Genomic DNA, 24,231 nt, shown 5'->3' on the forward strand with positions numbered 1-24,231 from the left:
ACTTATCTGAACTTGCTGTGCATTCTCCTTCTTGCTGAATGCTGCTTCAGATGCTCCTTTTGTTTGGAAACAGTAGAATGCATTCCACAGGGACAGGGGAAATCTTGGCAAATTTACACCTGGTCACTCAGATCCTGTGGTCTTTTGGGTTGCCATCTTTAACTCCAGAATAAGATTTTTCCAACTTGAGGAACTTTAGTGCCCATTGAGGCAGCACCTCTGCCACTGGAGGAGCTGGAAGGTGCAATGTGCTCTGCATCTGGGATTTTCTGCCTTTTTGGGGGCTTCTCCCTTCACCCCACGGGTCTCTGGTCCATCAGTGAGTTCAGCTGCACTGCCTGCACCATGTTGGGGGAGCTGCTGAGGGAGGGAGCAGGCATGGAGATGGATTTCTGTCGTGTTGGCTGATGCAAATCTTCATTAGTGGTGTTCAGCTGGCCGGATTCTCTCATCTGTGAACTTATCCACACTTAGGAATTTCAGATGTCCCAGTGATCTCTGCTGGTTTGTTAGGAGCTGATGGAGAAAGACATTACACCCTTCACAGAAACCTGAATGGGAAGTGGCCCTCGTTTCAAATATATTGCATTTTGGGCCCCCACTGCCTCCATCTGTGATTCTATCCCTGCCTGCTTAGACCTGCTTACAGTTAGGGGATATTTGGGTTTCTGATTTAAAATGTGGTGAAATGTCATTACACTATGAGAACACTGTGCTCAGGATGTGAGTGGAAGGAATATTGAAAAGAACAGCTCTGAAACTCACCTGTTCTGTCAGTCTTTAGCTGCAGGATTTTTTTGTTTTGTGTAATAACAGTGAGTTTAATTTAGAATCCTGTAACCATCAGTAGGCAGGGCTGATGCTCTGAGGTGTAAAATAGACATAGTATTGGTGTTCTGTATTGACAGATACAGAGTAAATTACACTCAAAGAACATTTTCTCCTAAATTTTAGCTAAATAAGTGTTGGTATAAGCCCTTCCTAAAGGCCATTTCAAAATGGATTACTGTGATTCTAAGTATTCTTGTTATTTTACCTTAATTTTCTGACTGGTAATTTTGCTTGTGGTTCTGATCTGCTGCCATGTACATACATTTCACCCCCCAAAAAAAAAAAGAAATTTGAATTTAGAGAAGAGATTTCTAATTGGAATATGAGACAAAGTGTGCGAGTCAGAAGTTAACGAGCAATTATTTAAATTGCATCACTACTGATGTAAAGCTGGTCAAGAAAATGCTTGTCCTCTGTGCAACACTGGTAGAAAGTCTTCAGTGATTTCTTTTAATATTTTTCACTGGAAAAGCATGGAGGAAGGTATTTGGAAAGTGTCCCCTTTGCCTCATAGTAGAAGGCAAAAATAAAGCATGAAAAGGAGTGAAAAAGAAATTTGTGTTTTGTGTGAGGAAATAATGAAAGATTTTGAATATGACAAAAAAAAAAAAAAACAAACTTAATTCAGAGCAAACAAAGGCACTTGTTAATTTTTTTTCCCCAGAAAGAGCTCATTGACTGAGTTTATACTGAAGTTGGTAAATGAGGTTCCAGCATTAATAACTGAGTGATTTTTGTGCAAGCTAGAATGACACACAGCTCCCTCTCCAACAGCCACTTGCCTTGGGGTGGAAACAATGTGATTTTTCAAACATTTAAGTGCATTTCACATCATTTTTTCAGCGGGATAACTGAAAAGTTTGGTCTTTTCTCCTTGTGACCCAACTGTGCTATTTCAAATGTCTTACTTAACTATAAGCCATTGCTAATAGTGAAGTCTGACTTAACTCTGGTTTAATTTTCACACTTGTTTATTTCCCTGTTTTCTCCCAGAAGGTATTGCACTCAATAATCTGCAGTTGATAGCAATTTCCTGACCAGTGAGTGGCTGATGTCTTGGGGACTATGGTATTGACAGTGCTTTCTTTTCTGTCAAATAATTGATCAGAATGGCTTAATTTCTGTGAATCTTTAGGACTAAATCCCGTTGATGATAAATTTAGATTAAAGATGCAAAATAATTCTTCAAATAAAAAATATTTTATGCTTTTAGGGGCAATGCTTTTGCATGAAGTCCACAAAACCCCTGTAGACCCTGTTCTAGGTAGTGCAGCAGCCTTCTGACAGCTCTAATCTTGCACCAGCACTTTGGGTTTGAGTGGATAAAGCAAAGAAAAAGGAGTAAGAAACTTAGAATAATATCCATAGAAGCTATTCCTGTGGCTCCTTCTGCTGCAGCATTTGTGCTCTGTGTGTAGAGATCCTGGCCTGAGCTGGGAGCACAGACACACCAGGAATAGTTGGTTACTTAGAACATCTCAGACCGCGCAGTGCTTGAGCTCTGGTAGAAATTTGGAAGCGAGCGTGACAATTTATGGTGAAAATGCTGCAGGAAAGGGCTTTTCTCATGCTGTTTCTCTGTTTGCCAGCTCTGAAGGCCATCGCAGCTGATGTTATGTACTGAAGTCGTACGTGTACTCAATGATGTTAAGCCAGCAAACATGGAAACAAGGAAATAGCACGAGAAAGCCCTTTGTCCTGTCTCTGGTTGCCGAAGAAATTTATCGTCTCATCTCCAGAGGGGTTTGGAAGTGACCATGAACTGTTCAAGCTGCCCTACTGAAAGGTATCAAGGGCAAGGATTTTTTTTTAAAAGGAAAAGACAAAGAAATTTTAGTACGTTGTGCTATAGTGCTCTATAACGTAGTTTTGCTAAGAAAACAAAGTAATGTGACCCATCCTTCTTCACAGTCGGTGATTATGGTAAATTTATTTTGCTTGTAATCATCTCCTTGTCCCGGATTTTTTTTTTTTTCTCCTTATTTATTTTAGTTGAAACAATTAGGAATTTTGTTTCTATGAATATATTAAAAGGGAGCAATAAATTTTATTCATATGTTAAAAAGAGAATGTAAAGTTCTTTATACTCCCTGCATTTAAAAGAAGAACAACTGAGTTGTTGTCACTTATAGCACCATTATACATGTTAAGAGTTAAGTGTTATTTATATGTATCCATAATATTTTTAATGATGATATTGCTGCTATGGATCATAAATAGAAATTATCAAGTCACTGCTTTCTCATTTTTCAGGCACAATAGTAGTAGTGAAAAACTAGTACTTCCCGCTTTCTTATCCACAACATTTTGTAATAAATGGTCACCTTTTAAATAACTGGAAAGCACTCGCATAACTTTTAAAAAGAAAATTTAATTTTAATTTTGCTTGCTGAAGTCTAGATAATGTCTATTTAACAGGTGCCAAACATTTAACTTTTTGAAGTGTGTTTATTTAAAAAGAGAGAGTCACAAATCCAGTGGCTTGGTTTTCAGTGTAATAAAATAGGAAATAGTAGACATAATTTTTTCACTGTTAGCCAGCACATGGGGGTCAATGGCCTACTGTTGTTTCTTTTTCTTCCCCAGTTATTATTCTAGACAGTTTTTTTTTTTTTTTTTGCTGTTGTTTGTTTGGTTGGCTTTTTTTGTTTGTTGTTTCTTTTTCTTTTTTTTTTTTTTTTTAACTAAAGTTTTTTATATTATCATTTGTTATCCACCACGGCTCATTTACAAAATAAAACTTGAGTATCATAGCTTTGTTTGAAGGTTGGTTGCAAGTTCTTGTATATTGCCTCACATTTTAGGGAGTAATGCTTAATATGTATCATCTATAATATTAGAATTTCATATGCAATGCAAAATCTCTTAGGAAGCAAAGGAGTATAAAGAACCCTGTTTTCTGCACTTATATGAAGACATGTAATATTAGTTTGCTAGAATAAAATGAAATACAGACACTGCTTTTAACTGGGATGTATACAGTATATAGAACTTTCTTTTAAAGAAAAAAGTTATTAATGATTCATGAATTAGACTACAACATGGAGTCCTTACACATTACTGTATGTTTGATGTAAAGATATTTATAGGCTTGTACTTAATAATCACGTTGCCTCAGTTCTTGGACTGCAGAATGTCTACCATGACTGTTGCCTATAGTTTGCTCCACATTTGCTATCTGGCTCTTTAAAAAAAAAAAAAAACAATGTGTATTTGGCTATTTGATCTGTAAAATAAATTCTATTAATAATGAAGTACGTATTGTAATTCAGCATATTGTATCGCATAATTATAGCTATGACTGTTACAGAGAGCTTTTCATTTCCCACGATGGGATCATTTTCTTGGGAAGAAGTTCATGTACCTGTCAGACAGTTTTGCTCTTCCTATTTTTAGCAGCCTTGCAGCATTTATGCTTCAAACTAAAATCCCCCAACACTCCCAGTGGTCAGACATGCAGTGACATTTATGGACTCAGTGCCACAGCTCAGGCAGTTTAAAATTCATTCTGGGCTTTCTCCCAGAAGTGCTGTTTGGGGTCCCACACGCTGCTCCTGCTGGCTGCTGCTGCAGTTGTTTGTGGAGGTGTTTCCTAGGTGGGTGATGGGGAAATTCAGTGCTGGAGTGACAGCCCTTGGGCCCCATTCAGAGTGCTTTGTCAGGCAGACAGGATGATTGCACAGGCTTTGAGCTTCTGTTTTTTTACTTTGAGTCTTTGGATTTCTCTTCTTACAAGAATTAGGTTGGATTTCCCTTTTAAGAAAACCCCTATACATAAACTTAATGTTTGATTAAGAGAAGCACCAAATAATTTCAATGCTTACATTCAAACGTTTTTTTGGATTCTTTTTTTGGTTTTGTGGGTTTTGTTTTGTTTTTTTTTTTTTTTAAGTAATGAAATTTAGTCATCTCAAGTGAACATGTAGTTGCCTTCAGTTTTTTTTTTTTTCTCTGTTGGTGACAAAGCATAGCTAGGCTGTGGCAGGTTATTTTGATTTTAGGACTGCATACCTTCTAGAAGTGCCTACTTTCTTACACTGAGCATGAAGAGAACCTTTGCTAAGTCCCTTTCTTGTACCTACTTAAATGGCACCAGTCAAGTGCTTTCAGAGAAGAATAATCTTCATTTTGAGTTCCTTTGCTTTTAACTTAACTGAAGCTCTAACATTTTCCTGGTATTACACTGGTCCTATCATTCCAGTCTACCAATAAATAATTCTGAAAGCATCTTGGATGATTTTAAAATGTCTAAAAGTTACATAAATGAAATAAAAGGTACACCACATGGTTTAATTACTGGTCCCAATCAGTAATCTCCCTCCTCTGGTTCTCTCATGAGTCAGCCCAGCCAAACATGAGAACCTTCCAAATGCCCTTAGGGAAAGCCAGAAACCTCTTAAGTGGCTCAGTTTCATTTGTTTTGTCTGTTTCAATTTTTGTTTTCTTGCATCTAAATATCACTTTTTAGAAAGTTGTTTTTTCATAGACTGGAATAAAACTTGCTTGGAGTTCATTTCCTCCTGATGGTTGAATGGGTACATGAAAGCCTAATGGTTATTGACCAAATATGTGTGTGTGCTGGATATCAATTTCTACGCTTTTTTTGTGATGAAGGCCAGTCAAAAAATTCTATTATTTTTGATTTAAATAGTATTAGTATCCTCAGTCAAAGCTAGATATATGTGTTTCAAAACCAACTCTGTTTCCCAAATATTTTCACCTGCAGAATTTTTTTTTTTTTTTGACTGCTTAGAAGTCAGAGTGAATTATGAGCAAAAATCACTGAGTTGACCAAATGTTACTTTTGAACTTGACAGCTCATTATATTTTCTTTGGAATATCAATATATTTATCATACTTCAGACTGCAATTATTACAGTCACCTCAGTATAAACTTCTCAAGGAATTCCCCCTTTTCTCTGGTGCTCATTGCCTCATCTCCAGAGCAGCCAGGCCGTGTCTGTAGGGAAAGCCCCAGAGCTTTGGGTCAGTTCCAGTGCAATGTGGGGCTGAACAAAGAGAAAACTTCTTTATTTATTGCCACTTTTAGGTGTGAGTGATCCCACAGCTGCTTGCAGCCCTCCAGCACAGCAGCTAGGGCTGGCTCTCAGATGAGCTGGTTGCAGCCAGTGCTGTGCTGCCAATTATTCTGGAATTCTTCTGGATTTGTGTGTCTACCAAAGCTCCCTCCCACCCGACCTCAAACACTCCTGAGAGCAAGAGAGGCACTGCAGGAACTTTGGGGGATTTAAATCCTTCTGAGTTCAGTTCTGAAGAGCAGTAGGGGGCTGTCAGGAACAAAACTGGTTTGTGATGTAAATAGAATTATATTTTTAACATAAACTGTAATGCTGCAGGGTTTTTTTGTTCCAGTTCTCTGGTGATTTCCCATTTTACCATAAAACATATATTTATGGTGTATCCTGGTCTTACGTATTATTTGTAAAATCTTTTTAACAAATGATTTGAATATATATTTTTGCTTTCATATTGAATTACTGAGCACTGTTCCTTTTATGTCTTATTTATCTCTTTCTAAAATAAATTTGGTTTGACAATTATATTTGTTATATATATTATATTGTGTACCTTCTGGAGAAGCACTGCTTTTAAATACACCTCTGGTCTGTTTGCTCAATGCATGCCCACCACAAGCCTCTACAGAGACTGGTATTTTTCACAGTTTAGGAGCTATGATTATTAAATAACTTAACCACATGTCAGCTTTACAAGAAGAAATATATGAAGGAATATTCCATTTTGAAAACCTCAAACTCTTTAGCAGCACATTTCTTCTGTCTACAATGTTTTCAAAGAAATCTAAGCAGGAATTCCGAGAGTTACACGTTTTCCAAGGATGTTTCCATGCACTGAAGGTGTTTATATCTGTCTCTGTATTTTGTTTGCCTGTTATATAGGGAGCACGAGGGTGTCTATACACATTTATCACACTTTCAATTAACAAAGGTTCTAGGCAGTAAATATTGCACAGACTGAAACTGCAGAGATGTGCCCATCCCAATATCTCTTGCTGTGAAAGATAGCCAGGCTCTAAGGATTTCAATCTGCCACATTATTTGATTTTTGGGAAGATTTGTCTTCCCTTCTGAGAATGTACTGGGTTCTCAATATGTGAGAAAATGACTCTTGGTGATTTGGAGGTTAGGATACAAATATGAAAAGTGCAGTTTTGAGTTTTAGTGCTATGATTCTTTCGTTAGGTTATTTTACTTATTCCTATACTGTTCTCTGTATTCTAAAATACAGTTTTTTCTACTAAATAGACTCATATTCTTAAATTTTACCACTGAAAATGTAGCAAAATGGCACATTTGTATTTTCTTCAAATTGTGAGCTTCTGCTTATTTCATAAATAGACACATGTAAATCAAATTCTGTTATTTATATGCATAGAGATGGATATTAAGTGTGATGTCAGGAATTTTTCAGGGGCATTATTGACTTTTTGCAATCTTTTAAATAGGTTTCATTCGTGTTCTCATTTCCAAGGAAGGTGTTCATTCAAGCTGAAATCACTTATATCCAATAAAAGCTGAATGATGATGTCAGAGGTACGAGGTTTGATTTCTCATCTCTGAATTCCAGCTGAGAATCATGAGCTGAATTTTGGCCTGTTGTTCTCAGCACTGTTTTCATCCTTTCCTGAGAGAAGTTCCGTGGCTGTTGGATGGATGAGGCGCCCTCTGCTCCCGTTCTCTGTTTTCTCCTGGGCTGTGATATGAAACTCTCCAATCATAGGTTTTCCCACACAAAAATACTTTTCCTAGGTCTGGATCTAAACCATCCATGTGCTGCTGGTTTTTCTCTCCCTCTCTTGCATGAGAAAGAAACCAACACTGGACAAATTCTGGTCTTTTCCAGACACTTGGGCACGTGTGTTTCAGACAAGCAAATGAACTTCAAAGGGGTGACTGGAATTTGGAAACTCCTTCCCTTGGAATGTTTAGGGCATTTGAGTAATTGGAAATTACTCAGAATTTTGTGATTTTCTGACAACCAGACTTGGCCAGTGTCTGCACAGCCAAGTCATGGCCAACGTGCAGGAGTTAGGATGGGAAGGGATGAGGGGAAAGGAAGATCTTTTCAGTCCATAATTATTATTGTGGTGAGAAACTGAATCAAAATCCTAAGTGCCACATCAGAGATCTTTGCAGATGCAGTTTTAAGTCACATTTAAGTCACATATTTTGTTAATTGCATTCGTCTTGACTCATTATGGATAAAAGCAGCAGAATTCTGCTGCTAATTCTGAAGGGATCTGAACATGTGGTTGTGTGTTCACGTCTGGGCTGAAAAGTGATTCAGATCAGGGATTTATTGGGATTGAAAGGTAAGGTGTCTTTATTGTACTCTTAAATGGTTTTTGTAAATTGCTAAAAATTGTTTCCTTCCCTTTGAAAAAGCAAGTGATTGGAGCTGGAAGTGAAGAAGAAAAGTAACTCAGCCTTGGAAAATTATATGGTACAGTTTCCTTTGCTATTTAACTAGAAGAAACTATTTTAATTCCTGAAGATGGTACAAAAAATTGATTTTTTTTTTTTTAATTTAAACTTATCTGACGTAAAATTACAGTTTTTGTATAACAATCAACTGCCTTCTAGCTTTGTTGCATTTTATTTCTTGAAATACACGAAAATAAATGTAAAAGCAAGTGTTTTGCTTGCTAGTGCCCAGTTATGACAACTACCTAAGCTCATAGGTACAGATATTTTAAATTATGCCCTATGAAAGCCCAAGTATTTCCTAGTATTTCTTCTCTTTTCCAAAATCTCTGTTTTTGGAGGTGTTGAACATGAAGCTGTCTGTAGCCAACACACCAAAGAATCAAACTGAAGGTGGAAAAGGGCTTTTCTGTTTAAATAAGTCTATTTGTAAACAAAACTTCAAGAGGGGAGGAAAACATTGGATTATGTTCTCAAGCCTTGCAGAAGGGAAGCAACAACTTCTCCAGCCTGCTGGGATTTTGATTGCTATTGATTTCAAAGTTAGAAGCCCAAACAACTGCAATTGTACAAGAAGTGTTTCTCCTAACTCGTGTTGAACTCAGAACTCAGCGAGAGCTCTGGCTAAGAGCCACTGCCACTTGGAAAGGTGTGGGAGATATTGTTATTTTTATTATTATTATTGTTGTTGTTCTTAGCAGCAGTGATCAGCACTGCTGCATTCACTGCTCACAGCCCGTGCTGAGTCACCTTGATCCGCAATATTTTCTGCACCTGAGTGGGAACAAGGGATTTACCAAAAATCCTGTAAGAAAATCTTGGTTTTCCTCCTTCAGATAGCAGTGACTCTATCTAAATACAGATCTCTAATACTTTTCAGAAGTGTCTCATTAGATACACTGAATGCTTACCTTTTTAACTCTTAGTTTACACATTGTAGAAGGTTATACACCTATATAGATATATACACAAACAAAAAAATATAATTTCCTAAAACTTTTCTTTTTATAAGCCAGTGTTCAAAGCCATTTCCTGCTGTTTAGAAGCATGAGGCTGAATGGATTTTTCAACAGCCTGAAGTAGATTTTTAATCTAGCAAAATGACATTGTGACTAATTTGAAAAAACATGGATAAACAGATTGGTGTTTGCTTACACATGGGGGAATCATCAAGCCTACTGATTTTGCAAACAAGCGGCTGGAGGATTTGATGAATGTATTTTAAAAAACTCACATGGCCAAAGCTGTAAATCAGTCCCTGCTAAAGGATCTTCCCTGATTCATTCCCTTTCTTCATCAGGTTTATCGTAAAACCAGTTCTATGCATTATCTCTCTGGCCAAATTTTAACCCGAGTTACTTCATGTCCTGTCCATCAAATACTGTCTTTTTTCTTCCATGCTGAAAAATAATATATATCTGGTCTAACACGGTGAGATTCTTGTTTTCTTGTCTTTAATGGGTGGTTTAAGATTTTCTTAATGCTATGTTTTCCTATGTTTATATTAATATGATTGAAACTATTTATATTAATATAATTGAAACTATTAATATATTGAAACTAAGGTGGGGGGGTTGTGTAAGAATCCAGACATTTGTAAGGTCTTGCACTTGGTGTTGTGTCAATTTGACATTTGATATCACAGCACTGTGATAATAACCAAAGTAATTAGTGCCAAGTGTATAAACCTTGGGCAATATATTAGAACCATTTAGGATATGTTGGTGGGTCACACAATATGTATCTATTTCTTACATCAGAATTCTTAAAGATCATAGAATTATAGAATAATTCAGGTTCCAAGGGATCTGTGAAAGTCACCTACTCCAATCATGGGACTCGAAACCAGCTTCTTTCAGATCAGTTTTCTCTGGGTCTTGTTCAGTTGATTTCCAATACTTTCCTCAAGAAAATATTAGAATGGGATCTACAGAGTCCTCAATAGGATCCTCAAGAATTTAGAGGTTTTTGAGTGGAAATCAGAATCTTAGATGTCTTTATGAATCCACATGTATAAATATCCAATGGATTCAAATTACTGATAACTGTAAATAGTTTAGCTATTTGTGTGCATTTTTGGGGTGAACGCCCAGGTGCACTGTTTGCTGCTCACTTGTATGGCTCACCAATGTTTGTTTTCATCTTTATTTTATAGATATGTTGGGAATTTATATTTGAATTTCCTCTAGCTATAGTGAAAGCCCTGAGAAGTTGACACAATCTTGATTGTTTCACTCACAATGAGCACATCAAACCCCTTCAGAAACTTATCTCGAACACTGGATATTAAAAGCAGACAGGAATAATTCTGTCAGGAACAATTAGACCAGGAAAATGTAATTGGAGGCAAAAAAAGGCTTTTGATGCTTCCTGTATACAAGATATACAATTATCTGCTTTCAGCTCCCAAGCATGATTTATTAGTTACAGTAGTTTGGCTTTGAAACACTGAGCAGGGCTAAGACAGCCTGTGCTCAGTTGTGTGAGGGCTCCAACATCTGTCCTGACAATCCTCTTACAGGCTGCCTTTGAGGAATTAGGAGATGGCAACATGAGTTCTGAAATGGATATCAAACAGCCAGAGTTAGGAGAGAGGGTTTGGAAGGGGATATTCCATTATTTCATTGCCCCTTTTTAACTCAATAACTCCTTGAACTGTTTTTATTATTCCAGATGGGAGCAAGATGCATTTAAATGAATAAAATGAAATAGAACAAATCAAATGCTTGGCTGCTGTTCAAGAGCTGCTAAGGCTGAGCTTTATTAAATTCACATGAGGATATGATAACTGTGGAATTTCACACAATGAACTGCACTAATCTTACTCGTGAAGAACATAATTTTTCTTGAGATAGATGAGAGAATCTGAAATTTTGTCATGAAAGAAACAAAGCCTCTTTGGAGTTTTATTTTCTAAAGGCATTCACTGCTTGAGTGAAATCTGTCCATGTCCCACAGACAGAATCTTCATGCACAATCCATTTTTTACACATCAAAAGTTCCAAGGGTTTGTTCTTCCTCCATGGCAATGTGGAGAATACTTCAAAGTAAGCAACTGTGTTCTGTGTTAGAACTGTTCCCTGTGTCATCTGCAGCCCCTTTAGGAATAAGCATATCTATGTTTTAAAAGAGGGCAAAAGCATGAAAGTTTAAAATTATATTAGATACATTTAATTTATATTTAAATAGGAAAAATTTAAAGCAGAGCAAACCAAATATTTTTAATGTTTATTTGCCGGATATAATTCACATTGATGCATTTTCTTTTTTTGTGACTGTAGATCATTTTTATGCCTCCGCAGTAGAATAGCTGTTTATAACTCAATGTTTTTCAGACATTTCCTGTTACTTAATGAAATTAACATTCTTTTTAATATGCTATTTTTCCTTATTTATTTTTATTGAAACTCTGAAATTACTGTTGAAAATTTCTGATGAAATAATATTATTTTCCCCCCTCAGAACTACAAAAGTAAAATGCCTGACAATACTCACATGATACATTCTGTTACATTTTCTATTTAAATGCAATGTAAAGCTGCATTAATAAATTATTTCCCTGTATCTAAAATGCTAAAAAGAAAATGAAAATGATAAAACTCAGGGTTAAATGACTGAGCTCCCAAATCTATTGACAACCTTTTCTTTAACAAAAAAAAAAAAAAAAAAAAAAGAAAAAAAAAAGAATTTGAAATACTATGGGAATTTTTTTTAGGAACTGATGAATTACCTTCCCAAAATCATATATAATTCGAGTGGACATCACATGGAAATAAAATTAAAAAGAGTAGAAGTCAACTGCTGGTTTGATGAAATCTCATGTGTTTGTGTAATATCAAAGATATCAATTTTCTTCTGTGAGGCTGAATAACTCATTTAGTGTTGTCTCCTTTGAAAATGAGTGAGAGACACAAGCTGTCTGCTTGATCAACTGCAGGAATTCATCAAAGCCACAAATGGGGAACTCACCTGAACACTCCCTGCACCCTTTCCTGAGAACAGCAGTCCAAGGGTCTGCAAAAACGAGAATGGCCAGACAAAGCCTGCTGTGTCATAGCAGACAGAGAACCTTCTCTCCTTGTGAAACCAGCCCAAAGAAAAGCTCAGATTTAATCACAACTGGTTTGCCTCTCCCCGTGTCAATCAAAGCTTTTATATTGATAATCTGAGGAGAACAGGGTTGAGAACACAAAGTCTACTTTTGTATTATTAAGATGAAAAGATTCTGCTGAGGTTTGATAACACTGGAGATGCAGAGGCTGTTACAGAAACATAATGAATATCAAATATATCTGCAAAAAGGACTTTTTTATCAAGATCAAGTCCTGATGAAAAATGCCACTTAATCTTTATTTTACACCAGACAGGTTTAAAGACTGCAAGTCATGAATGTAGATCTGCATTTAATGGAGGTATTTAGTTTAGAACACTCTGTGCTGAAATATGAACCTTGAATTCAATTGCTTCTCATCTGATCTAAAAAAAATAAATTAAAAATTAGACTCATTTATTTCATATTCAAATACAGAGTGCTCTATTAATAAATTATAATTTACCAGTGGATGTCACAACCTTATGGGTAAATCTGTATAAGTTGTCATTCCAAATGAATTCTGTTGCATTTGAACTCATTTCAGTGGGACTAATTTTGTTTGTTGTTTGTTTTAAAATTATTTCTGGAAAAGAAAGTGTCTGACTAGTCACTTTTAATTTATACATCTCAGAAGTACTGGGTTCCATGAGGGACAAAATCAGATTTGGTACAATGAAGCAAAAGTTGCCATGTGTTAATTTTATATGATGGGTCAATGACTGGTTGGTTTTTTGTTTGGTTTAAATAGGATAGGATTATTAGTCTGCTGCTATTTTTTTAATTGCTTTATGTTTAGGCTGTTATTTAGGGAGAAGAATGAGGAGCTGGAACAGGGATGTTCCACTTCTGATCAAAAAGAAATGTTTTGTGATGCGAATTCTCAAGTGACTGTATCATAATCTTCAACAGGGGCTGTGGAAGATTGGCTTACACTGTTTGTGTTCCAGGACTCGTGTGTGGTTGTAAGCTTTGTATGGATTTTCTTTTCTGTAATTGTTTTTCCTTTAGCCATCCTGTGGCCTGAGATTGGAAGAAAAAGATAAAAGGTCAGAAAGGCTTAATAGCAATTTTGTTTTTTGAAAAGGAGAGGCTGGTTGATCCAGCTTAAATCTTTACAGCTGGATCAACCAATAACTTGAATTACAGAGAGAAATGACAACTTCAAAACCTCATGGGTCAGCTCCACAGCAGCTGTAACCAGGAGAGTGAGAAGGAAAGGTGAATCCATGGGACATATGGTCATAATATTTTGGGAGGATATGCAAAAACAGATAGGTGGGGATGGAAAACCCCTTCCTTACCATGTAAACAATAAAGAAAACTGGATTTTGTCACCTTGCTGTTTGGTGTGTGGTTGAGGCTGATTGGGGTTTTCTCAAGGAGAGGCAGAAGTGCATTGGCTGTAGCCCACGGGGTTTATGGAGCCACATCCAGGTGTTGGTGAGATCTCACCAAAACAGCGGTCACCAGATCCCTCTCACACCAGCATTTTGTGAGTTTTTTGCTGAGAAGTGTTGAGGTGCTGTTTTCCTTGTAACTATCTTTGGGTTCCTTGTATTGTCTTTTGCACGTTTAGAGCAGAAATGCTGACAGAGGGGGTGAGGGAAGATGTGTCAGGCCTGGATATCTCCTGTCAGAGCAGGGCAGAGAGGACAAGCAGAGCACCTGCAGCCCTACCATTCACTTGGGCTGATGGAATTCTGGATGTGGAAGACAGACATTCAGAGTGATTTCTTCCAAGTGATAATAGTTTCCATATTGAATGACTATAAAGGTAACAGAACTATATATATATATTTTTTTTTAATGAAGGACTTAGGTTGGAATTCATTTCTTCTGTAGGAGGTGAAGACAGAGAGCCACACAGAGAGAATCACTGCTGTAGCTCACACAAGCTGCAGTGAGTCACTCTAACTCTCTTTCCTCTAGGTACTGTGGGAGGTAACTATGTGAACACTTGGCTTTTAGATAGCTGAGGCTGAGTAAGATGGTTTCTGAAATCTAATACAAAAATAATTTTAAAAACCAGGGCTCACAAAGATGAGAACATTTTGAAGCCGTGACCTTCAGTCCTGTAGGCAGATTGCTCTTGGTTAGAAAGTTGAGGCAATTAAAAGATAGATAACACCAAGAGGAGTTTTCAAAGTAAGTGAAAGTATTGTACTCAGATATTTTCACCTCCATTGACTCTACTGTTAGGGTGCTTGTTCCCTGTATGTTGTTCAAAGTTGTTTGAAATATTAGTAAATTTTACTGTGTAGAGAAAGATTAAACCCTCTGATAAATTTCCCCTTATTTCTCTAGAATAAATTGATATAAAATTGATATGCTGTGTTAAAATGATCATATTTCTTACCATTAATTTCTCATCATAAAAGCCTTTTTGTATCTGCATTTTCACCAGTTTGATTCACCTGCTTTACTCTTTGCCATAAGCTGACAAAGACCCAAGTGCATCCATTGCCTTGTTTATTTGGCATGCCAGTTATAACCAGTATAAACACGAGGAAAGGGGTTGTGGGGGGGTTCAGTGAGGAGGCACATGCCTCAGACAAACTGCAGTGGATCCTGGTTCATTCCAGCAGAATGAAAACCATGAATCAGGAGAAAGTGAGAAATGTTGTCCTCAGGCAGTGGGTGGTGTCAGCACTTGCTTTTTTTTTGCAAAGTTCACCCTTGCTAACACACAGGATTTTGTTTCCTGTGATGCAGCCAACCTTTGTGTCGTAGTTGAGATGGAGACAATACAAAGCAACACGCTCCATCTTCAGAAGGCTTCAAAGTGTTTTTATCCTAGCATGCATGTTTTTTATACATTCTTACAAAGCTCATAAGTTTACACTTATTGGTCATGAGAAACAAGCAAAGTGCTCATTGGAACAGGCAGTTCAGCTTTCTCTTATTTCTCCTTCTTTCTTTCTTGGTTTCTGTGTCAACGACCTTGGTAGGAAATTCTTTCAGGGGTGAACATGGATCCTCTTCTCAAACCTCTCTCTGGCTCACAGAAGTCGCTGTAAAACCTCTCCCACACCCTTGGGGGAAATGCCATCCCCTGTGTGCTGTGCTGGCAGTGTGGCAGTGACAGTGGGGTCTGTCGGGGACACCTGGGGCAGTCCCTGTGGCCTCCCCAGCTAAAATTCATGTCGTGGGCCAGCAGGCAGAGTCAGTGTCACCCTGAGCTGTGTCCCTGCTCTCTGATCCATCACCTGCAGCAAAACATTTTGGGACAAGCAGTCCACAGAGAGCTTCTTTCAGAAAACACTGGATATTTTACCATATAGCTACTATTGCAAAGCCTAAACTGAGTTCATGCTTTTAAAGACTTCCTGATCCTCTTGGATTAGGCCACCAGGGCTGCTTTTGGAAAAACTAGACTAAGAATGATAATTTGTCATCAACCCATCTGAGATGGGTTATAAATGGAAAATATTGCAGTCAGTTGCCAATTTCCCCTTCCCTGAAACTTTTGGAAGACTGAGCAGCACAGCTGCATCTTTATGCAGGAGTGTAGGAGCAGAAGTTGGAAGTAGGGTGATGGGAAGATGGGAAGTGGGCACTTTGAGGGGGAGGATTTCATCCAAATTAAATCCAGACTCTCCTAAAATGTCACTGAAATATTTGAAGCAGAAGAAACTTGTTTCTTTGCATAACTTTTGCTGAAGTCCAGAAATTTTGTCATGTATTGGGCAGTTTTTAATGTATTCTTCCTTTGGAAGGAGCACTGTGAGGGGTGAAGAGAGCCTTATCTTGTGGGAAAACTGAAATTAAACTCCACTGTAATACAGTTCTACAGCTTTTTTTTTTTTTTTTTTTCTTTTTCTCCAATAGTCTATTGGTCTTTACTGTTGCTGGAGACAGACATCCCAAATCTCATCTACTGCTATCCCCTGTGATATTAATTAATACATTTATTGTGATGTCCAGATCTATGTCAAAGCCTAGCTAGACACCTGAACTACATTTTCAGCATAAGGACAGCTCCTGTCCTGTTAGGGTTTGTGTTTTAGGGAGGCAAAGCTGCTCTTACTCTGTGATAAAAATTTCAGACTAGAGAGGTTTCAAACTTGAATAGTTCTGATACTCCCATGCAAAATTGGAGGAGTAGAGAAATCCAACCTCAACACAACCCATGTTTTAATCCACTTTCTATTAAGATAATTTGACAAAAAAAAAAATTACTTTTGATGGCTTCATGTTGGTGAGCCATAAAAAAAGAGTTTCTATTATTATTTCTTATTTGGCTGATTTCTTCAAGGCTACATCTTGTAGCTATTTTAATGGAAAACCAAAGTTACAGCAATAATCTTGTGCTTCATCTAATTTGCTTTCTTCTAGTTTGGAGAACTAGCATGCTGATATTGTAGGAAAAAAGAGAGCAAGATAAAAGTATAATGAAGAAGTGAAATGATTTTCTATGAAGACCTCTCTGCAATACTGTACATGGTATTGCATTTTATTTATTCACAGCTTTGCACTCGAAGCAAACTACAAGGAGATGAAACCTCAAGAGAAAAAGCCCTATGAAATGAGAACAAACAATATCAGAGCATAAGGTGTCCTGCTAACCTTTAAAAATGCAATTCAGTCCCACACAATTTTCCTCAATCAGAAGCAAATCTGCAGTTCTGTAGCAGCAAACCAATCAGTTGGGTTCTCACTCACTTTGATGTGTGAGTTGAAATTTAATACAAAAAAAGGAAAGACCTTTTGGGAAATCATATTAATGGAGGTTCATTTTCATTATGTCCAGTTTTCTTTCATTATTGGATACTTGTGGGGATAGGTCTTTTCCCTGGAGTGCCCTTCTCTAGATTATTTTGTTGTGTGTGTGCTTCTTCCCATGCCTTGAAATCAGTGTGATATTCTGCTACTGCTTTCTCCCATCTTTTCTTGCTGTATTAATTTTACCTGTGAAATTCCATAGGTCGAAATTTTAGAATCGTTGCTCCCTCACTGTGCTTTGACCCATTTTATTTTTCTGTTCAGTGGCAGAAGGTTGCTATTGCTCTCTAGGATATGATTCATTTGGAGCTTTATATGCAGCCAAGGATCTTTGCATGATCTCAAGTGCTGAACAACAACCAAAAAGTGAAGTATTTTAGTAAATTGCTGGAGTTAATGACCCTTATGATGATCGAGGGTCATTATCTGCTTTTAGCTCCCTCTATTACCTCCTTCTACTGAATCAAAGCACTGGCAGTTGATTATCATAGTGAAGGAGTGCTCCTGTTTTACAGTGGAATCAGAGGCAACTGCACTTGCTCAGGAGTTGAGCTGCTGAGTGCCACTGGGAGAGTAGGAGGTCATTCCTGTTTTTCAGAAATTCCAACTTCTGCACACGCCTAAGATGGGCTTTTCCGACCACCCAGACAAGCTCTGCTCCCTGCTGGAGCTAACACTGACTTCTGGGGAAGCACAGCAGGCTCAGTGCATTCAGCTCTCCAAAACTCCATTCATCCTGGTTGTCATTCCAGGTCATCATTAAGAAGGCAGCCAGTATGAAACATGGAGTTGAACTGAGAATGCACGTGTCATTGAAATGGCTGGGGTTACAGATAACTCCATTACTGCCACTCCTTTATCTAATGCCATATTGATTTATTCTCAAATTACTTAATTTTTCAGTGTTCTGTACAGGTTAGAGATCCATCTTTTCAGCCACATGCCAAACCAGTGCAGGTTACACTGAGAATTATACCTTTTATGACATTACATCAAGTCAGGTAATTCTGTGTGTCTGTATAATGAAGTGTTGCATTAAGCTAAACTGAGCATTATGTCAAATTAAACTGTAGTTTAATTCTCAAATTTGAAGCAGAAGTTACTTTGGGTTTGATTAATCAGAGAGATGTGTGTGTACACATGTTTATTTCACCAGTTGTCTACAGATGTCTACAGAAGAAAAAAATGTTTAAATATTTAGAACTGACGACGGCCTGTGTTTAGGGCCATTAAAATCAAGACTTCTCTTTGCTGATCCACTGCTGCTCACATCTGTTCACTGGGGGTTCTCTCACCAGGTTAAGCCAGGACTGGATGAATCTGAGTTGAAACAAGACCAGCCTGGTTGGTAGGACAGTGGTTTGATCAAAGTGAGGTGTAATGGCAACGTTACCTTGCCAATTGGAGAGGGCAGGAGTTGTCAGCTCAGGAATGATGATCTGAACACTTTTCACGAGAGGGAGATTACTGTGAAGCAGTGGAAGGCAATTCTTCCATTTCAGAAGCAGAAGTTATAATGTATAGATTTCTGAACAATAAAGACACGTGATTAATGTGTTGCTGAAGTGTGCTGGTCATCCTCAGCAGTCATCCTGAAAAAGGGCAGGTGGGAACCAATGGAAGTTTTATGGGAAATCTTCAATTTAAGTGAAATGAGATGTTGTTCAAGCAAACAGAAGGAGCAAGGACTCACCCAAGACAGTGCCTGTTTTATATACTGGAAAATGTGAAATCAAGATTCAGAATCAGTGAATTAGGAGAGAGCTGTGATATGATAACTCTTGATCTGTATTTAAAGAGAACTCCTGTGTTGCCTTCCTGAAGAAGTTGCTTCACACAAACTTTTATTGACCAGTTGTTCTGTTTATCTGCAATTTTGCAGATAAATATAGAACAACATTCACTTGTAGCACAATTTGTTGAGTGTCATCCCAAAATTCAGTGGAAAACGAAGAAATTTTTATTGGGAAAGTTTACCAAGCTATTCACAGTAGAACCTAATGGCAGTCTGTTTGGAATCCCTGCAGTCAGATAAACACAGTCATAGATTTTTCTATTTCAGAGGACATAGAAACTCCCCATTTGGAAATCTGTATTATTTTTGACTACATCTAGAACAAAAAATGGGGCCTAGTAGTCTTCAGTCTCTATTAGCTACATTCCCATAACAAGGACACGGCAAGCTTTTTGAAAAAAAAAATCAGAGTAATTACTATTGTGAATTATTGACCACTTGTTCCACATATTAGGAACTATTAACCTTGTTATCCATTATTTAAAGGAACTATATCACTTCACAAAACTGAGTACTCTTAGGTGGCCAGCAAAAAGATTTTATTAAGTTGAAACAATTTTCTTTAATTATCCTTCAACAATTCACAGTCTAAGAACAATTGCCCTTTTAGCAAAATGAATATAATGAACCACTCCAGAGAGCTCAGTTTGTGCTGTATAGGAATCTCTGTGTGTTGGTGTTAAATAGTGGAGAAATTTCACAGCAGATGGAGCCCATAAATTAGAGGGAAGCCAAGAACAGAAGCCAGAAAGGATCTAGGACTGGATTAGGGATGTCCTGATTCACCCTAAAAAGGAACTCCTGAGCTGAGAATTGCAAATAGTGCTCCCATTAGAAGGATTTCACTGAGGATCTCTGTTTTGGTTTGACTTGGAAGAAGATATGGCAACTGGAGAATGGACAAGATATCCTTGTGTAGGGTGTTTCCTGGTACAGACATTCAAAACAGACTTTATCTCCCTGGGAAGAAAAGTTTATGAGTTATTTGTCATATAATGGCTCTCTGCACCAGGCAGAGGCAGCTGGAGCCTCTTTGGTGAACAGAGTGAGAAAAAAATCTCCATATGACAAGGAAAGCAAGGATGAGTTTTGATTTTAAGTTTTGAAGAATTTAGGATAAATTCTATTAAAGAAAAAAAAAGGACAGAATTCTGAAATCTCATAAATCACACTGAAACCCAACTAAATATTTAAAATAAAAATCCCCCCCCAAATTTTTAGGGCTGGTATTTTTTGAATTATCATTTAGAATGAAATAGCAACAGAAAAATAACAGAATTTTATCTTTTTGCCTTCCTGCTCTCTAAAGATTTCATACTCTTAGAGATAACAGAAATGCCTGTGAAGCAGTGACATGGCCACTCGGCTCTGGAAGATGCCAGATAAAAGTCTAATTCTTCATTCTGAGAAGTCCATCACTTTCATTTGCAGTCTTACTTGCACTTATTGTCAGATAGTGTCTGTCATATTTTCATAATTAAGATAAATCTATAGGGTTCATTCTCCCTGAGTGATGCTCTCTAAGTTCTGGTTCTCTCTGCCTGCTTATAAAATAAAGATGATGAATAGATTCCATCCATGTATTTATAAGATGTACACCGTGGCAACTGGATAGATTTATCTTTGTCTTTGTTTTTATTCCATGAGGTTTATCTTCTTCTTTTCTGGTAGCATGAGTAGCATCAGTGCAATTCAGTTTGAGGTTTTAAAATCTAGGAAAACTGTAGCTACAGCCAGAATTAAAAACCTTAATTAAAAATAAAGGTATAAAAGTAATTTCCTGTGAATTTATGTACAAATAGTCACGCAAAATCAAGAATACCAGAGAGATCTTTTAAAGTCACATCTCAGTGAGGTCACACTAATTTCTGAGAGATGCTAAAGCATGACAGAAAGCTGGTTGTGACCCTACAGCCATGAGCTCCAGAAATACAAGACCATCCCAGAAAACATTGCATTTTGACACCAGAGAGACTCTGCTTCCTCTGCTTGAAGCAGACCCAAAGCCTCGTGTTGTGGGCAAAGTGAAAAATGGTTTGGCATTCTGGCAGATATCTTAAAGTGCTGGAGTTTCCTGTCTTTTATATTCTTTACTCTCATATGTAAGGAGTTTTGTTGTTATTCCATATCTTAAAACATGCTTAAGTTAGGAAAAAAATAAGTGTAAAAGCATCACCATTTTTTTTGCATAGCACTGAACAGGCTGTAACACCTGCAGCCATTCCTAAAGGCAGATGAAAAAATCAAATCTGATCTTCTTGTACGATGCTTCCTGCAAGTTTCTTTCACTGCATTCAGCAGAACATGGGGAGTGCATGATTGGAATGATGGCCCAAAATGATCCAGCAGAATAAATTAACACAGCTGAGCTGTTCTTTTAATTCAAAGTGAGTGGCAGTGTAGTGACATCACACGGTGATTACAAAAGTGGGAATGTTGCTATTGGACACAAAATGAGTACAGAGAAGTTTGGTAAGTTTAAAAAAGAGTAAGTTTTATTCAAACATTTGGTATTTATAGAATTTTAAAGATGACTGTGGATTGGAGGATGGAATTACTACTTTTCTAACCACACTGGTCTAAAAATTAATTATTTCTCTCTACCTACAGAGAAATATGTAAATTATTCTATTTATGCATGACATTGTATGGGATTTGATTCTCAAATCAAATCAAATTGTATGGGATTTGATTCTCAAATATGTAAATGTTATTAGCAGGTTAAAGAAGTTTTATGAGAACTTTAAAGCTTTTAAGAGAAAACTTAACACTTTTAAAAATCAAGGCAACATGGGAACATCTCCTAGACGTGGCCTTGTATTCTGCCAAGCCAGGAAAATATATCTCAGCCACTCAAGTGAGAAATCTCTAGATCACTTTTTGGGTTTTTTTGCAAGGAAGAGAACAGTTCTGCTGCACAGAATGAGTGAATCCCCCTCTGGCCCTGCATGGCTCCCATGCAGATTGGGCTGATGTGCACTGCAGCTGCTCAGGGGCTGGTCCTTCAGCTAAATTTTGGAGGGTGAAGCACATGCATTATTGAACAGTCAAGCTTTAATTAGTGTTTCTTTAAAATTACTCCGAGAAAGGACTACAAGAATCAAAATAGTCCGTCAAGATTGTTGAAAGGGTGGCTAAGTAAATCTACAGAAAGCTGGCATTGCAGCACTGATGCACTTCAAATCTTCCTGAGAGCAAAGGAGAGACAAGTGACAGCAGATCAAGTTTACTGGACCTGTCTCTGAGTGGGCAGTGCAGTGGAGCCTTTGGGAACTTGCAAAAGGGTTTGCTGGGTTAGGACACCTCATCAATTCCTTGCCAGCCCAGGTTCTCCAAAATCTGTGCTCTGTGTCTGATGCCCTCAGTTGTGAGGATGCTGGTTTGGGGTATGCGGTGCAAAGTGCATGGCTGGAACTGGACCAGTGGTCCTTGCCCAAATTCCCGTGGACTTTTGAGGCTTTGTTAATGTGCATACAGTATTTTAAGATTAGTCATGACAGCTAACATCATCTATTATTGTCTTTTTTATGAGGAAATATATTCTGTTATATATATTTGCTTCCACAAAAATCATCTGTAAAGTTCCAAAATCCTGCAGAAATATAAGTTATGGAAACAGATCTAACTTGGCATGATGTCAACAAAACCAAATGGTACCACTGGGGTTTAGCTACATTCAGAAATGAGTAACATGCTTGGTCATGATAGCTGTAGCCTAGAAAATATCCTTTGGAATTTAGCCCCTGATGGCAGGAAAATAATAAATGAAGTGACTGTATTAACCTTAGTATTCTGTACTAAGGTTAAAAGTAAACTAATGGTGTTTTAATGATCCTACTAAAACTAGAAAACTGCTGTTTTTTTCTGTCCAAGTGGGTCACTCAACCAAATTTTGACTGGGCAAAGGAATTAACCATTTATTTTCTGGCTTTGAAAAAAGTGCCTGTGCCAGTTTTAGCTTGCATTTTGTTCAGCTGTCTGAATTTTGTGAACACATTTTCCTATAATAATTGTAATGACATCCCTAATTAAGCATACAAGTGTAATGTGCATGTCATCCAGCGGTCGAGAAAGAAAAGGAGAAAGAATTTTTTTGTGGCCATAAATCAATATATTCAAAGATATTGACACTCTATATTCTGTTGTAAATTTGCTTTCCTGTTATCACTGCCTATTGCCACTGCTCAGACAATGAATGGAGCTCAATTCACAACATGAAGAAGATTCAAAATGCTTTTCTGGTGCTGTTTGTTCCAAAGCAGGAGTCAGAATCCCCCCTGCAAGCTTTCTTCATGGCCAGAAATGAAGATAGTGCAGTGTGGTTTCATATCTAAAGGTGGAAAACACACCTTGCAATTGATTTAAGTTAGATGCATAAAAAAATGGGAATGACACGGCCACCCACAGGAGTAATAGAGAAGGTGAATCAGAGAGAAGCTTTTGTTAATAGAAATAAAGAACATTTTCAGTCAAACATGTAGTGTATTATGTTTCTCATACAGAATAAGTTTCCTTACCTGTAAGCACTGACATAACAAGACTGAGTTATAGGCTGTAGTATGGCACAATTATATGTATTTCTACCACTTTTTAGAACAGTGGAACTACATTTTAAATGTAATTTAACTGCAGAATTTCTCCCTCAGCACAAGTACACTGCCTCAGTCTCTCTCAGACTATTTAATGCTTTGTTCTTGTCAGAAGAATTTCCTCAAGAACAAAATGCTTCAGCAGACTCTACATTTAAAACTTCAACTGTGAAGACAAAAAAAAAAAAAAAAAAAAAAAAAAAAGGTTTCCTTGTATTTTCCCAGTAATGGATTGCAGAAATCACCTTGGCTTACCCTGCATTCCTTCCTCAGGCTAAGTTCCCATGGAAGTGTGACTTTGATGGAAGTCATGAATAAAGAGTGCTGAACAGGACCCATTGTGATTAGACACTTATTTTGAAAAAGCTTTAGGAATGATAAACTGCACAGTTGCAGCGTTGCTATTTTATTTTATATTTAAGAAAGACCGATGGCATTTGGGATCTTCTAAAAGAGCAAAATGGATAACAAGAAGTATGTTCTTTCAGTTTCCATGAAGGCACTTTCTTGTCAGCGTCTGTCATGCTCCAAAAAGTGCAAAAATATTTTGTTAGAAACTAAATGAAAACTTCTACAAGGAGCAGCTTTTTTGTCAGTGTAATGTAAGATGAAGTCTTCTGAGAACTCACAGGATATACAGTGTTTAAGGATTAAAAAGCCAGCAACATTACAGACAAGTGAAAGGTCAGAGGGGGCCATCACACACACAGACATTGAATAATTCAGTGGTTTGCTGTG

The 24,231-nt window shown here is 37.4% G+C and overlaps 1 protein-coding gene across 1 annotated transcript in view; it reads left to right on the forward strand.

The window, feature by feature from the left end:
* PCDH11X (protocadherin 11 X-linked) overlaps positions 1-24,231 on the forward strand; it is a 383,656-nt gene that overhangs the window by 29,179 nt on the left and 330,246 nt on the right. The window lies entirely within an intron of this gene.

Source organism: Vidua macroura, chromosome 14 (assembly GCF_024509145.1).
Source record: "Vidua macroura isolate BioBank_ID:100142 chromosome 14, ASM2450914v1, whole genome shotgun sequence".
Taxonomy (NCBI): domain Eukaryota; kingdom Metazoa; phylum Chordata; class Aves; order Passeriformes; family Viduidae; genus Vidua; species Vidua macroura.